Raw genomic sequence first — 13,978 nt, 5'->3', positions numbered from 1 at the left:
CTTCAACAACCTGGAGGCCTTAGAGGACCAGCATGGTAGAGGCAAAAACTACCAGGGCATGGTTGGGGAGGAGTAGGAGGCATGGGAGGTCTTCCTACTGGCAATAGGAGCTCGCGATGCTTGGAGAGACCCAGCTTTCCATAGGAGGGAAAGGTCGTTGAACTTCTTGTGGGAATACAAGAGGCTAGGCGGAGTCTTGTTGGAGCGATTGGATAGGGTCTATGTGGGAGAGTGGGGATGCTCTCGCGGAGGCCAAATAGGGTAGTTGGCTAGCACCACTCTGTCCGATCACTGCCTGGTCCTCCTAACACTTGATTCCCCACCCTAGTCCAAATCTGCTCAATCTGTCTCTTCACCTCCTCTCTCCTGTAGATCGAGTTAGGGATCCGATAGGATCGTGTACCTAGGGAGTGGAGCAAGAGGGACCGGATCGCAGAGGAGGTTGCAAAGGTCCTAGCCGAGTCGAGCAGTATCTGCCAGGAGGTAGCCCTACAAGCCAAGCAGCAGTGCTGGGAGGAGAGAGCACTCCGGCGGGACCTAGCAGCCATGCAAAGATTATTATAGGAGACACCAGGGGATCCCATCCTTCACGCACACGAGGTGTGCACACGAGCGGCCATCGCCGGCCTAGAGAACAGGCACTCGGAGTTCTCATTCCGCACCTCAACAACCTTCTAGGCGTGGAAGGGGGACACGATGTGCAAGTTCTTTCAGGCACACCAACCTCGCACCTTAGGAGAGCAGATACGCAGCCTTCGGGATCAGTATGGGAGGATTCGCTCTAGCCCAAATGAGGTGATCGAGATTGCCACCGACTACTACAGAAGCCTTTTCTAACAGGAGACAACCTCAGCCAGAGGACAACGTTGCAGACAGTAGGTCTGGGATCACATCCTGTTCCTCGCCACACAGAAGATGGGACGCTCCCTCCTAGACCCCTTCACAGAGAAGGAATTAGAGGAGGCTTTCCACACACACAACAGGCAGAAATGCACGGGAGAGGATGGCCTCTCTAACGCCTTCTTTACCATCTGAGAGGTAGTGAAGGACCCCTTATTGCTGGCTTTCCACAAGATTTTCAGTTCAAGTTGGATGCTAGGGAGTTTATTGGCAGGTCTTGTCTGTCTCCTTCCCAAGGGGGGAGACTTGTTGGAGCTATCCCAGTGGAGACCGATCACCCTGTTGCCAGTTGCCTATAAGGCACTGGCAAAGATGATTGGTAAGCAACTCCGCCCCGTGCTTCCAAACATCGTTCATGACACACAAGCAGGTTTTGTCCAGGATAGGAGCATCTTAGACAATGTCTTTACCTTCTTTAAGGCAACAGAGTGGGCCTAGCACAGTGATCAGGGATTGGTTGTACTACTCCTGGATTTTGAGAAAGCCTATGACAAGGTGGATTGGGACTTCTTGGAGGGCACCATGGAGAGGTTGGGCTTCCCCCATGCATGGATCTATGGGGTCTCTACACCCTACAGATCGGCTACCAGCACGGTTCTCATAGGTGGCAGGAGAGGGGACGAGTTTCGGCTGGAGAGATCGGTACAGCAAGGCTGCCCACTGGCCCCGTATCTATTCCTACTCTTTGCAGAGGCGATGTCTCACTTCCTCAGATCACGAGTGAGTGGGTTACGCGGCCTCCAATTTCCAGTGAGAGAGGAGACGAAGCTATTAGACTCAGAGTATGTAGATGATACAGCACTTTACATAGAGGACGATGAGTTGATGCTGGAGAGAGTGAGACTAGCTCTCAAAGTGTTTTGTATTGCAGCAGGAGCGAAAATCAATTGGCGGAAGTCAGTTGGTTTCCTTACAAACCTGAACTCTAATACGGAGTGGGGCGTCCACTTGGGATTTAGATAGGTGTGCAGAGGGCAAACCGTCCACTACCTAGGGTTCCAAGTGGGACTCAACATTACCCCCACCCAGCAGTTTCTCCTAGTCCTCGACTCTATTCGGAGGAAGCTGACCTATTGGAGTATTGCTCGTCTCTCCCTAGTGGGCCAAGCCTTGGAGGTCAACCAGGTCCTCCTAGCAATGGCTTGGTACATCGCCTCATGTTGGTGCTTCTCCTTGTTCTGTGTTGCTCAGCTTCATCGCCTAGTACAAAAGTTTCTCTGGGCCGGGTCAAACGGTTCCAAGGACTCTTGTACCAAGGTGGCGTGGGCGACCATCATCCGGCATCGGTCAGAAGGAGGGCTTGGGATCATTGACCCAAAGTATCAGAGTATGGCCCTTTTGGGCAAGCTTGTAGTCCGCGGTCTCACACCAAGAGGGCAAACCTGAAAGGTCCCACTACACGAGGGTCTCAAGGAGTACAGACCGAGGCTTGGCGGGAATTGGAAATCGTCCTTGAGATGGATTTTCACGATGGCCCAAATCACGCCCCCCATATCCCCCTTCCTATGTAGCTTACTTCGTGTGTGGTAGGGCTTCCATAAGGCCCTAATCCAAAGCCCCCTAGGTTGCCAAGGGGAGATAGACCGTCAACCGGTGATCTGGAACCCCCAAGTCAGAGATTATGAGGGGGTACAGATCAGCGAGCACCCCCACATCCAATGGGCTGGTTGGGAGGCTGGCCCGACTCGCACCATCAGGACCTAGCGGGGGGTGTATAGGCTGGTGGACAAGGAGGTGTTGCAGTGGGCATCAAGTTGCCAGAGAGGAGTCGAGTTGAGGAGAAGGGAGATTGATACAACAATACCTCAGGAGTGCCTTCGCCCCCCAGTACGAGAATCGGTAGAGCTCGGGGAGGTATGGGCTGCTAAGTTTTCACCAACAGGTATCCCCCTACAGGTGGCTAGTAGAGTGGGCGGCGCCTCGCATGGGACTTTCTTCACCATTCAGGAGGGGAGGCATCTGGCCCTTGACAGAGGGCAACAGGATGAGGGGATAGCTATCCTTTCGTAGAGGAGGATTCGGGTGGTGGGCCTTCAAGGGGGAAGACATGGCGACTGGAACCCTATGTTTTCTGGAAGGAGCTCCGAGAGTAGCGCCTCTAGATTTGGGAGGGCAAACCACTTGATGAGCTGGAGTGGGATCCAGAAGAGTGGCTATGCCTGGCCACTGCGGTCACCAAGAAGCCACAGAGGTTCCTAGAGTACACAGCCAAGATTGGCAAACACGTGCTGATGCAGGACTTTCTGATGGACTTTCTGGCGCATAGCAGGTACATGGATTGGCTCTGTGATGCTTTCTGGCACGTAGCAAGTACTCGCTCTGTGATGCTTTCCGATGGACTTTCTGGCGCCACATATGGGATAACTGGAGGCGGAGGAGGGTATTATATTTCGTATGGCTGGTGGCACATGGAGGCTTAGCGGTAGGTAGTTGGTTAGCCCAGATGCAGAAGGATGGAGAATGTAAACGCTGCACACAACAACTTCTGGAAACTCCAAAGCACTGCCTCTGGTTGTGTGAGACAGCGCAGCTAGTGTGGAGAGGAGCATGCCGCATCCTCCGCCGCATAGCACCCAGCCTGGGATGTATCTCACGGGGAGCTTTCTGTTGGCAGGCAATCAGGCAGGGTCGTCACCTTCTGTATGAGGCTCGGATGCAAGACACGATCTTACTTATTGAGGCTGGGTCGTGCAGAGTAGCTAACTTGGAGGCTCTATCCATCCGCCAGATACTGGAGCCCACAGCAGACCACTCTAAGGTGTGGGAGATCGTAGGGAGTCTCACTGGATGGTATATCTGGAAGGCGCAATGTCAGGAGGTTTTTGGAGAGAGACTTTCTGTACAGGCGACTTTGGCAGAGCTCTGAACCTCCATCATCCATTCCCTTTGCAGCCAATGGGATCAGGTGCAGGGCGAGTCTCAAGCTCGTCAGGAGCTCCGTCTTCACTTCATGCGCACTTGGGGCTATCAAGACTTGTTTTTTGTGATGCAAGCAGGCAGCCCCAAATGGCAATACACCCCCCCTCCATGGCTTCTTGCCCCCATCCCCCCTAATCCGCCCTGAGAGGCCTGTATATTTGATATTTTAGAGACTCTGTATCAGCTCCAACTAGTTTGTTGAGCACGAGCACTTCTTTGTATTTCAAGGTTTTTCTAAAGTAATATAATTAGCCACACTTTATATATATATATATATATATATATATATATATATATATATATATATATATATATATATATATATATATATATATATATATGCATCCTTATATAGCATTCTTCACTACAGATTTTATGTGTTTCAGTGTCTCTTTCTCTCTCTCTCTCTTCTCTCTCATTCACTCTTTGTCTTGGTCATTTGCTTCCGCACTGCTTCACTCTAACATGGTATCAGAGCATTGAAGGACTGTGGACCTACCTGAAGAGGAGATTTCAGCGCAACACAAGGCTGCGTTTTCAGCGTTCAAGGGCGAGCAGGAGAGCTACGCATTAAAATAAGGCTAAGGCGAGCGTAGACGTGTGAGAAAGGAGAAAATTTGCTAAAGCTGCTATTGTTTTTCTACTATTAGAGAAGGAAAAAGGCTGTGTTTTGGACCTTCAAGTGCAGATTTTACCTTCTCATCGCCTCCGGCGGATAAAGGAGTGGGATGAGCGGTGAAGAGCCCTAGCAAGCTGCATTCTCATAGTCAAAGGGGGCTGCTTTTTGTGTTTTGTGCAAGCATTGTAGGTCAAGATGTCTTCTGAGGCCGAGACACAGAGTTTCAGGCAATCATGGACCGGAAGGTGCTTGTGTTACCAGCTCTTCCATCAGATCAAAAGCTCGATAGCGAGAATTACTACATCTGGTAGGTCATGATGCTTGCCATTTTGGAGTCCTATGATTTGGCCGAGCTTGTTATGAAGGCTATTCATCATCCTTCTTTGCGAGATGAGTCCAAACTCTCTTCCAGTGATAAGGTGGAGTTAGCAAAGGCTCAAGCATATTAGGATAAACTCAATCCTCGCATCTGCTCGTTTTTATTCCTCTCATGCACTAAAGTTGTTCTCTCTCATATTGAGCACTTGACGGTGGCCCAGGAGATATGGTTGGAGCTTGATCAGATGTACAATCGTATGACCGTCATGAAAGAGTTTCTTTGAAAGTGCACATGAAGACCATGAGTGTCAATAAGTTATCTTCTATGCGGGACCATATTAATAAGCTAAGGCAACTTCAGATGTAGGTACAAAATGTAGGGAAGGTGATCACTTCTGAAGACATGACAATACCTCTTCTTTCACAGTTACCGCCCCGTTTTAGTGGCTTTTATTCTACCTTGATTGCTTCAGGGTGGTCTGAGACTCTTCAGTGGGAAGAGTTGATTCCTATGGTCTTGGACCAAGAGGAGCAGTTGAAAGGGACCAATGCTTCTAAATCTGAGGCATTGGTTAGTCAGTCCTCTAAGAAGAAGGGGAAGGACCAAAAACAGGAGGACAAACCCAAGAAGGACAAAGAAAAGGAGTCCACGTGTCACCTCTGTGGCAAGTCAGGTCACTAGAAGAAGGATTGCCCTGGCAAGGAGAAGAAGGAGAAATCTTCAAAGGATTCCGAAGCACTGGCTGCTCCCTCATCAGCTGCTTTCCTCCACTTGGAGAGATGGTTGAGGACTTGACCCTGACGGTTCTGATGTTGTGTTGACAGCCCCATACACTCGAGAGTGGATTGTTGACAGTGGTGCCTCATGGCACGTGACTCCTTCTTCAGCCGGGTGTTGCTCATTTGCGGCCTTCGAATGGTCAAATTCTCATTGATAATAGTTCGTCTATTCCTATTTAGGGACGAGGTGGCATGCATCTTATTCCAAATGGGCAAGGTGGTGCCCATAAATCTAAGGTGCTTTATGTACCGGCCTTGGGATACCATCTACTTTCGGTACACAAGATATGTGCCTTCGGCCTTTTGGTCAAATTTGATGTGGATTCTTTTCAAATTCTTAATCATGGATTGAGACACGTTCTTTCTTCAAGATATGAGGAGAATGGAGTCTATAAGTTGCGGTCTTCTTCTGCCTTGACTTCTCTTCTTCTTACCTGTCAAACTCAATCCGAGCTTTGGCATGCTCGGTTTTGGCCACCTCAACTATGATCACCTTCGGAAGGTGTCAAAGGGATAGATTGTTCAAGGTTTACCGCATATTGTGGTGAGCCAGCAGCCTTGTGTATCCTACATCTGTGGTAAGCAGACTCGTGATGTTGTTCCTAGCAAGGCTTCGAGGCGGTCTTCGGCACCCTTGGAGCTTATTTCTACTGATATTTGTGAACCGATGAGGACAAAGTCCCTTCATGAAAGCTTGTATTTCATGCTAATTGTGGATGATTACAGCAGGATGACATGGGCTTATTTCTTGAAGGTGAAGTTAGAGGCTTTCTCCCACTTTAAGGATTGGTTGCTCTTTGAGGAGAACCGATTGGGCCAGAAACTGAAGATCTTATGATCGGATAAGGGTGGAGAATTTGTTTCTAATGAGCTTGTTCGTTTTTGTGCAAATTGTGGTATTCACTAGGAGTTTGCTAATACAAACACTCCTCAGGAGAATGGCATATTGGAGCAAAAGAATCACAGTGTGATCGAGATGGCCCATACCATGATGGAGCATCGTCAGACATCTCAATGTCTATGGGCTGAGGTTGTGGCTACTACAATTCACATCCTTAATCGATCCCCTACTTCAGTTGTTGTCGGTATGACCCCTTATGCGGCATTATGAGGCATACTTTGGGTCTAAGCCAAATGTTTCTTATTTCAAGGTTTTCGGGTGTGATGCTTATGTTCACATCCCGAAGACACAACGCGACAAATTTGAAGCAACTTCCAAAAGATAGGTGTTTGTGGGCTATAGCTCGCAATCTCAAGGCTAATGATTGTATGATCCCGTTAAGCGGGATATCTACATGAGCGTAATGTTCGGTTCGTTGAAGTTCTAGCCTCACAGGGGGGTGAGGAACACCATGTTCTTAGAGATCCCAATGATAGTTAGGCACCAGCGACTATTCCTCTGGAGCCTGTGCCTCTGAGGACTCTTCTTCGAATAAGGAGCTTAGTTCTTAGCCACCGGATTCACTGACTACACCTCAACCATCGGTGGACCTTCTAGAAACTTCAATAGAGATAGAGAGTGATGAGGCAAGATCCGATCTCCTCGTTGGGCTCATGACACTCTTCGTGATGCAAGGATTGCGGGGGTCCTTGAGAAGTAGTAGCCGCAGGATGGCCCGCAACGTTCTTAGAGGAACCAAGCACACCACATGGAGCTTGTTTACACTAATTATTGTTTAATAACTCATGTCATACAAGATCAGGAGCCCACCTCCGTGAAGGAGGCTTTACAGCATGATCATTGGCAAAAAGCGATGGAGCAAGAGCTAGAGTCGATTGAGAGGAATGGCACTTCGTGTCTTGTGCTGAAGTCTCCTCATAAGAAGATCATTGGAGTCAAATGGATCTTCAAGACCAAGTACTGCAATGATGGCACGTTGGACAAGCACAAGGCCCACCCTGTTGCTAAAGGTTTTGCATAGCACCTAGGCATTGATTTCCATGATACTTTTGCCCCTACAGCTCGGATGTCTACTATTTGCATAATTCTTGCCTTGGCTAGCCATAGGAGATGGCTGGTCTATCAACTAGCTATGAAATCTGCCTTTTTGAATGGGGAGTTGAAGGAGGAGATCTACGTTGAGCAGCCTCCAGGCTTCAGTTCTTCTAATGGTAAGGTATAAGAGTTGAGAAAGGTACTCTATGGCCTTAAGCACGCTCCCTGTGCTTGGAATGAGAAGATTGACTCATTCCTCCGAGAGAAATTGGGGTATCAGCGTTCCAAACCCGATCGCCAGCTTTATGCTCACACCTCAAGTGGAGGTCATGTGTTATTTGTACTTTATGTGGACGATTTGATTGTGACAAGTGACCATACTCACATGGTTGAGCAGACGAAGGTAGCACTTCATAAGAAGTTTGTGATGACGGATATGGGACTTCTTCACTTCTTTCTAGGTCATAAGATCTATCAAACTCTAAGGGAGGTCTTTATTTCCTAGCGACGGTATATATAGGAGCTCTTGACTATGTGTGAGATGAAGGGATGCAAGTCTCTTACAACTCCTATGGACCCAAATTGGAAGGCTACAGCTCATTCCGATTCTCCTTTGGCAAATGCTACCCGTTATAGCCAGTTGGTTGGCTCCTTGATCTGGCTTTTTAATACTCGTGTTAATTTATGTTATGTTGTAGGTGTGCTACCTAGGTTCATGAGTGAACCCAAGATGGTGCATTGGCAGGCTGCTTAGAGGATTTTGCGGTTCCTATGGGGGGACTACTGATCTTGGGATCTATCATCTAGCAAGTATAGGTACTACAAACTTGGTCCTTACAGCATGGAGTGATTCAAATTGGGTTGGCGATGTCGATCATCTAAGGTCAATGACCGGTATTGCTTCACCTTGGGTATTGGTGCTATTTCATGGAGCAGCAAGAAGCAACCCACAGTTCCCTATCTTCGACTAAGGCAAAGTATCGAGCGGCGTCTTCTACCACCTATGAGATAGTATGCTTCGCAGACTCTTGGAGGAGCTTGGTTGCTTGCAAAGTGGTCCTACTATCCTTCAATGCCACAATGAGAGTTGCATTGCCTTGGCTAGGAATCATGTGTTTCATGCTCAGACGAATCATATTGAGATCCGATACTATTTCATTCGGGAGAAGATTTTGGACGAGACTATTTCCCTGGTCTATTGCAAGACAGAGGACAATCTTGCCGACTTGTTTACTAAGGTGCTTTCTCAAGCTTTACTTCAACAACACTCCAAATCCCTTAGCCTTCTGTTGTGTCCAAGATTGAAGAGGGGGTGTTAGAGCTAGACATTCCCTGGACAGGAAAGTGCAACAAATGCACCAGGTACAGCAAGCGGTCCAAGTGGCAACTGACATCAACAATGACACGTGTCAGGTTGGGGGGCAAGTTGCAGCCCAGATTATGTTTTGTCCAATTAGTTGCATTTAATGCAGCCGACCTGTATTTTCTAGCGCATTATTTCTAGCCTATTTATTGGCCTCGGTCTTCATATTCTCTCTCAGTTGTGCTCCCAGTTTTTAGGCTGCAAACCATGGAGATTGCTCTCAAGGTTCACGGAGATCGAGATCTTCAAGGTGGAGATATACATAGACATTCTCTCTACACCCATGTATATATCTGCAACCTTATACAACATTCTTCATTGCAAATTTTCTGTGTTTCACTATCTCTTTCTCTCTCTCTCTCTCCTCTCTCTATTCACTCTTTGTCTTGGTCATTCACTTCCACACTGCTTCACTCTGACAGATTTGACCTGTGTTTTTGCAGCTTGTCCCTCCTCCAGCAACACATATGGCTTGTGGCTGAGGACACCTGCATTTTGCAACTGATAATCATCCTGAGGTTGTGTTTCAGCTTGCTACAAGCCACTCTGCTGTCCTACATCATTTGAAGCCAGTGGTTGCTGATTTTCTTCTTCCTCCACTCCAACAGTCCCTTAGGACTATGTTCTACTCCATCCATAGCTATCCTTCACCATTCAGCATTTACCTCAATACCCTACATCTTGGAGGACTACATTTCACTCCCTTCACTGTGCAGATTCCCTTCAAATGCTGCTGCTTGATCAACCAGGACTATGCAATCATCTCAAAGCTTTGCTCCATTGTATCAACATCAAAATGATTCAGTGTTCATCATTCTTCACTCTTCTTCTGAGTTTTCTTCTCAATGTTTACCGTACACTCTATGTTTCTCTGCACAAAGCCTACTGTCTCTAGGGGGTACACTAATGGAAATGAGTGAAGCAATGTGAAGATACCTAGGAGGTCTTTCATGTTGAAAGGGGAATGGAACCAATACAACCCTCTCTCCTATCAATTGGTCAAAAGAATGGCTAGTCAACAACAAATACGGCCTATTCAATGGAGCGGACCTAGGTCCTGACTCCTAAGTCTACTAGGGCCATGAATAGAGAGGAAATGCAAGCCTAGGTCCAAAACATGGAGGACTTTGGATATGGAGCTCTAAGATGGGCAATCGGCAAATAAAGGCAACGTGCCAACACATGAATAAGCACCAATAAAATGTCACCTAGGGTGACAATACCCTCCTAAGAATAGAGATCCTAAAGCCAACATCCTCACTAAGTGTGGGACTTGTGGCATGTTGTCAATGAGAAAGGCCTCTTAAAGACAAGATAGTTGAAGGAGACTCTTTTAACTAACGTATGTGAAGGAAGACTAACTCTATCGTAATGGTGGAAGTAGAGGCAGATGTAGATGGAGGCTCCATCACTCCTTCCTTTGCGCCTGCTGTCGTAAGGGTCTGCCTGGCTGCTACATGAGCTGCTGTGATGACATCAGTAGAGAAATGCAGGTTGCAAGGCAGCAGACTGCCAATCAGAGCAGTAGGAGGGTTGGCTGCAAAATGCAAGGTTAGCAGCTTCTGTTTGAGGAAAACACAGCCTGTAGGAGTAGCTGTGGGTGCAAATGCAGCCCTAGAAGGCTGGGCCTGAAGAAAACACAGCAAAGAAATGCCCTATCCATGGAAATGCAGCATATACAGCCCTGGATGAAGTCATGCAGCAGTCTTCAGCACGTATGGATGCTCCACCTCAGGCATGTCTGGCTCCCACCTTGGCTAATGATACCATGTCCAGATGCTCCACTTCAATCATGTCCAGCTCCCACCTTGGTGAATGACACCATCTGAGAGTGCGCAGCAAAAAAGAACAAGAACACGAAGTGAGAAGAGAAGATGGAGAGAGAAGGAACACAGTAGAATTGGAAGAACAAAACTGACTGAAACTGAAAGTACAAGGTTGGACTCTATTTGTACCTACATGCAACCAAGGCATCAATGAGGGTACTAGACAGAGGCAAGGAATGATGACAAGAAAGATGAGGAGACTGGCAAGAATGATTCGATTGGCATGGTGGAATGGAAGCAGCCATAAATACAAGGCAACTAGCAATCTCACCAACCAACAGACTGACCAACCCGCATTTAATGCAGGTTGGAGTCTCAGACCAGTACAATCAGTCGCCTAGCCATAAATGCTGCCAAAAATGCTCCCCACCCAAGGGTTGATGTCCACCCTGCCACATGGCACTAGCACCTACTCAGACCACAATGAAAACAGGTTGCCAGACATACACCAGGACCCTGACCTAAAGTGTCTCAAAGAGAGAAATTGACATACAAAGACTTTGTTAGAACTCCTAACATCATGTCAAACTGAGCCTCACAAGTAGGAGATGACCATACAAGACATGTCTGCTAACACTTCATACATTCTCCCTAATGTTCGCCTTGTTGGCATCACATCCTATACATTAACTTAGTCAGAACATCGGTTTCGTGCAAGAGAGAGAGAGAGAGAGAGAGAGAGAGAGAGAGAGAGAGAGTGTGTGTGTGTGTGTGTGTGTGTGTGTGTTGGTATATTTGGACTCTGTTACTTGTTAGGCAATTGCACAGACTCGAATTACCAAATGGTTCTAATTTTCTAGCATAAGTATATATTGACGAATCCTTTTTCATGCCACCTTGATGTAACCTTTGGAAACTTTTGGTTTGTTTGCTGGTATTAAGGTTGCTTTGCTAAGCATCAATGTTGCCATCTTGATGCAACCTTTGGAAACTTTTGGTTGGTTTGCTGGTCTTAAGGTTGATTTGCTAAGCATCAATGGCATTATCTCTTTTTGCATAGTGAGATTTTGCCCTTGTGATCACATTGTCCAACATTTGGGATATCCTTTGGGATGGAATATCACTCTGAAGCAAATGAGTGGTTGGGTTATATAAAAGCTTCATGTCAAAAGAGATTATTGGAAGCTATCCATGTGGCCTCTACATGTTCATGAGTGAGTTTGTGCAATCCACCATAATGGCCTAAGTTGTTCTTCTTCCACTTATGATCTAATTTAGATATTTCAACTTTTATGTCTATGGTACTTAAGATATTCTCCTAAACTTCCAAGGGAAAAAAGGAATTAGGTTGTTGTCAGTTGACAAGTAACTCTCCCAAGCTTCATGGTGCTTCTAATATGTTGAATAGTGCTTGAATTTGTGTAGCAAATTCAGTCTTGGACTCTAATGTTTGCAGCCTTGTGTCAAAACATGAGCACTGATGCTTTTGGAAGTTGGTATGTTACTATTGAGAAGCTATTTTTGGTTTCTTTGAGGGTAAAATTAACTGTTGACGTTTTTCAACATAGCTTGCTCTCTGTTGGAAAAAAACTTTGGTTGATTTGAAATGGACACCAAGGCAAAAACAACCGGCTAATTCCATGCATCTTGAAATTATTCATTCGAGCAAATATATTTGATTTTCCTCTTTACTTTGCAAGAATGAAGAGCTTATTTTCGGATTTAAAAAGGCATACATTTTATGAATATGTGGTGGATGATCAAGGAAATGTTCTTTTGTTGCTACCTATGCTCGTAATCATTTGGGTAGCCATTACAGGCCTGTTTGGAGGAAAATCAAAGATCTTTTCATGCCTCTTCAACCTATTCCTCCTCTTGATTCTCAGTTCAGTCTAGGTTGACTGATTGGAGTTTGCAGCATTCATTACCTAATGCTCACTCTTTACTTTGTTGTAGGCCATGCCAAATCAGTTTGTAGGCATATCCTTCCCTTTCCTTGGATAAACAATCATTAAGATGTAATGCACCTTTGGAAACAATCCCTCACATTTTATGGTTTTGTCCTTCAGCTTGTAGTTTGCTGGACAGATTCTTTGTTTGTTTGAGGGCAAGATTCCCTTCTGCTACATCTGGAAAATACTTTTGGTCATTTGGGATTATACCTATAGCTCTTAGAAAATTTTCTACATTTTTGGTTTCAGCCAAATTTTGGGCACTTTGGACCATCTAGAAGACAAGAAATCATGTCATTACATAATTGCTTTCAACTTCATGATATTGGTCATCATCAGCACTCTCTTTTTGAAAAGTGGTTTTGATAGGGTTTACGCTCTTCCTAGACTATGTTTCTGCATTGAATCTTTTGCCAATGTTTGTGGTTTACTCTTCCTAATGTTCAACTTCTCAGTAGCATCACATCTATCCTATACACTAACTGAATCAGGTTTCACAAAAATGTGTATGTGCACATGTGTGTGTGTGTGTGTGTGTGTGTCTGTGTGTGTGTGTGTGTGTGTGACATGGACACTTCCTGCATAGAGCTTTTCTTTTTATGTTTCTGATAGTTTGGGATAGCCCCATTTTCCGGGGGTCCCCAGCTTGTAAATTTGTGAGCACATAAATATACTGCACTTGATATTACCAAAAAAAAAAGTGTGTGTGGTGTGAGAGAGAGAGAGAGAATGTGATACATTTTTCGATCATTTTAACAAAACATAGTTTTGCGCATCATAAAATAGTGAGAGATAAGAGCCAATACCTGAATGATGCAGGTTCAAGTAACCATAGTACTCTTTATGCCACAACCAATTTGTACATTAAGAGGAAAGCTAGTTGTTCACTCAATTTGCACAAAAGTCCCTGCATCAACAATCCAAAAGCTTTCTGCTACTTATTTCATATTTCAAAATGAAGTCAAAGCACTTGGTAGATACAAATATATTCTATGGTATTTGATTGGATGAGAAAACAATGACAAAGCACAAAGTTTCAAATATGTCCTATGGTATTTGACTGGATGAGAAAACAATGATAAAGCACAAAGTTTCAAATCATTATTAAATGATTACTATCTTCTTCCATAACCATGAAGTTTTGATTCATGGAATATTTTTTCCATAGTTGTCTAGAAGGAGAACAGGAATGGAAACGCAGATGGAAATGGAGATAGGACCTCTTGGGACAAGGGCAATCGCTAAGGTCAAGGGATGAACAGGAGAAGCAACACCTTGTAAGAGAGATTTTTTAATGACATAAAAAAGTGAAACAACACACCACCATGTTACGACTTCACCTCAATTACTGACCCAACCATACTATTACATGGAAACACCTTTAAAACTAAAGTGAATTACACTTTAAAAAAGCATAATGTACTT

General features: G+C 45.6%; 1 protein-coding gene across 4 annotated transcripts in view; it reads right to left on the bottom strand.

Annotated features, from left to right (window-relative positions):
- LOC148013204 (uncharacterized) overlaps positions 1-13,978 on the bottom strand; it is a 70,071-nt gene that overhangs the window by 37,129 nt on the left and 18,964 nt on the right. For all 4 annotated transcript variants that reach the window (XM_087667970.1, XM_087667972.1, XM_087667969.1 and 1 more), the window contains one exon: positions 13,360-13,460. The gene's annotated coding sequence lies outside the window, so the exon portion shown is untranslated. The remainder of the gene's footprint in view (positions 1-13,359; positions 13,461-13,978) is intronic.

This window comes from Lygodium microphyllum, chromosome 26 (genome assembly GCF_053477565.2).
Source record: "Lygodium microphyllum isolate KBCC chromosome 26, Lygodium_microphyllum_v1.1.10, whole genome shotgun sequence".
NCBI classification, from domain to species: Eukaryota; Viridiplantae; Streptophyta; class Polypodiopsida; order Schizaeales; family Lygodiaceae; genus Lygodium; species Lygodium microphyllum.
The sequence above is the reverse complement of the archived record's forward strand: the minus strand, read 5'-3'. Positions and strand labels throughout refer to the sequence as shown.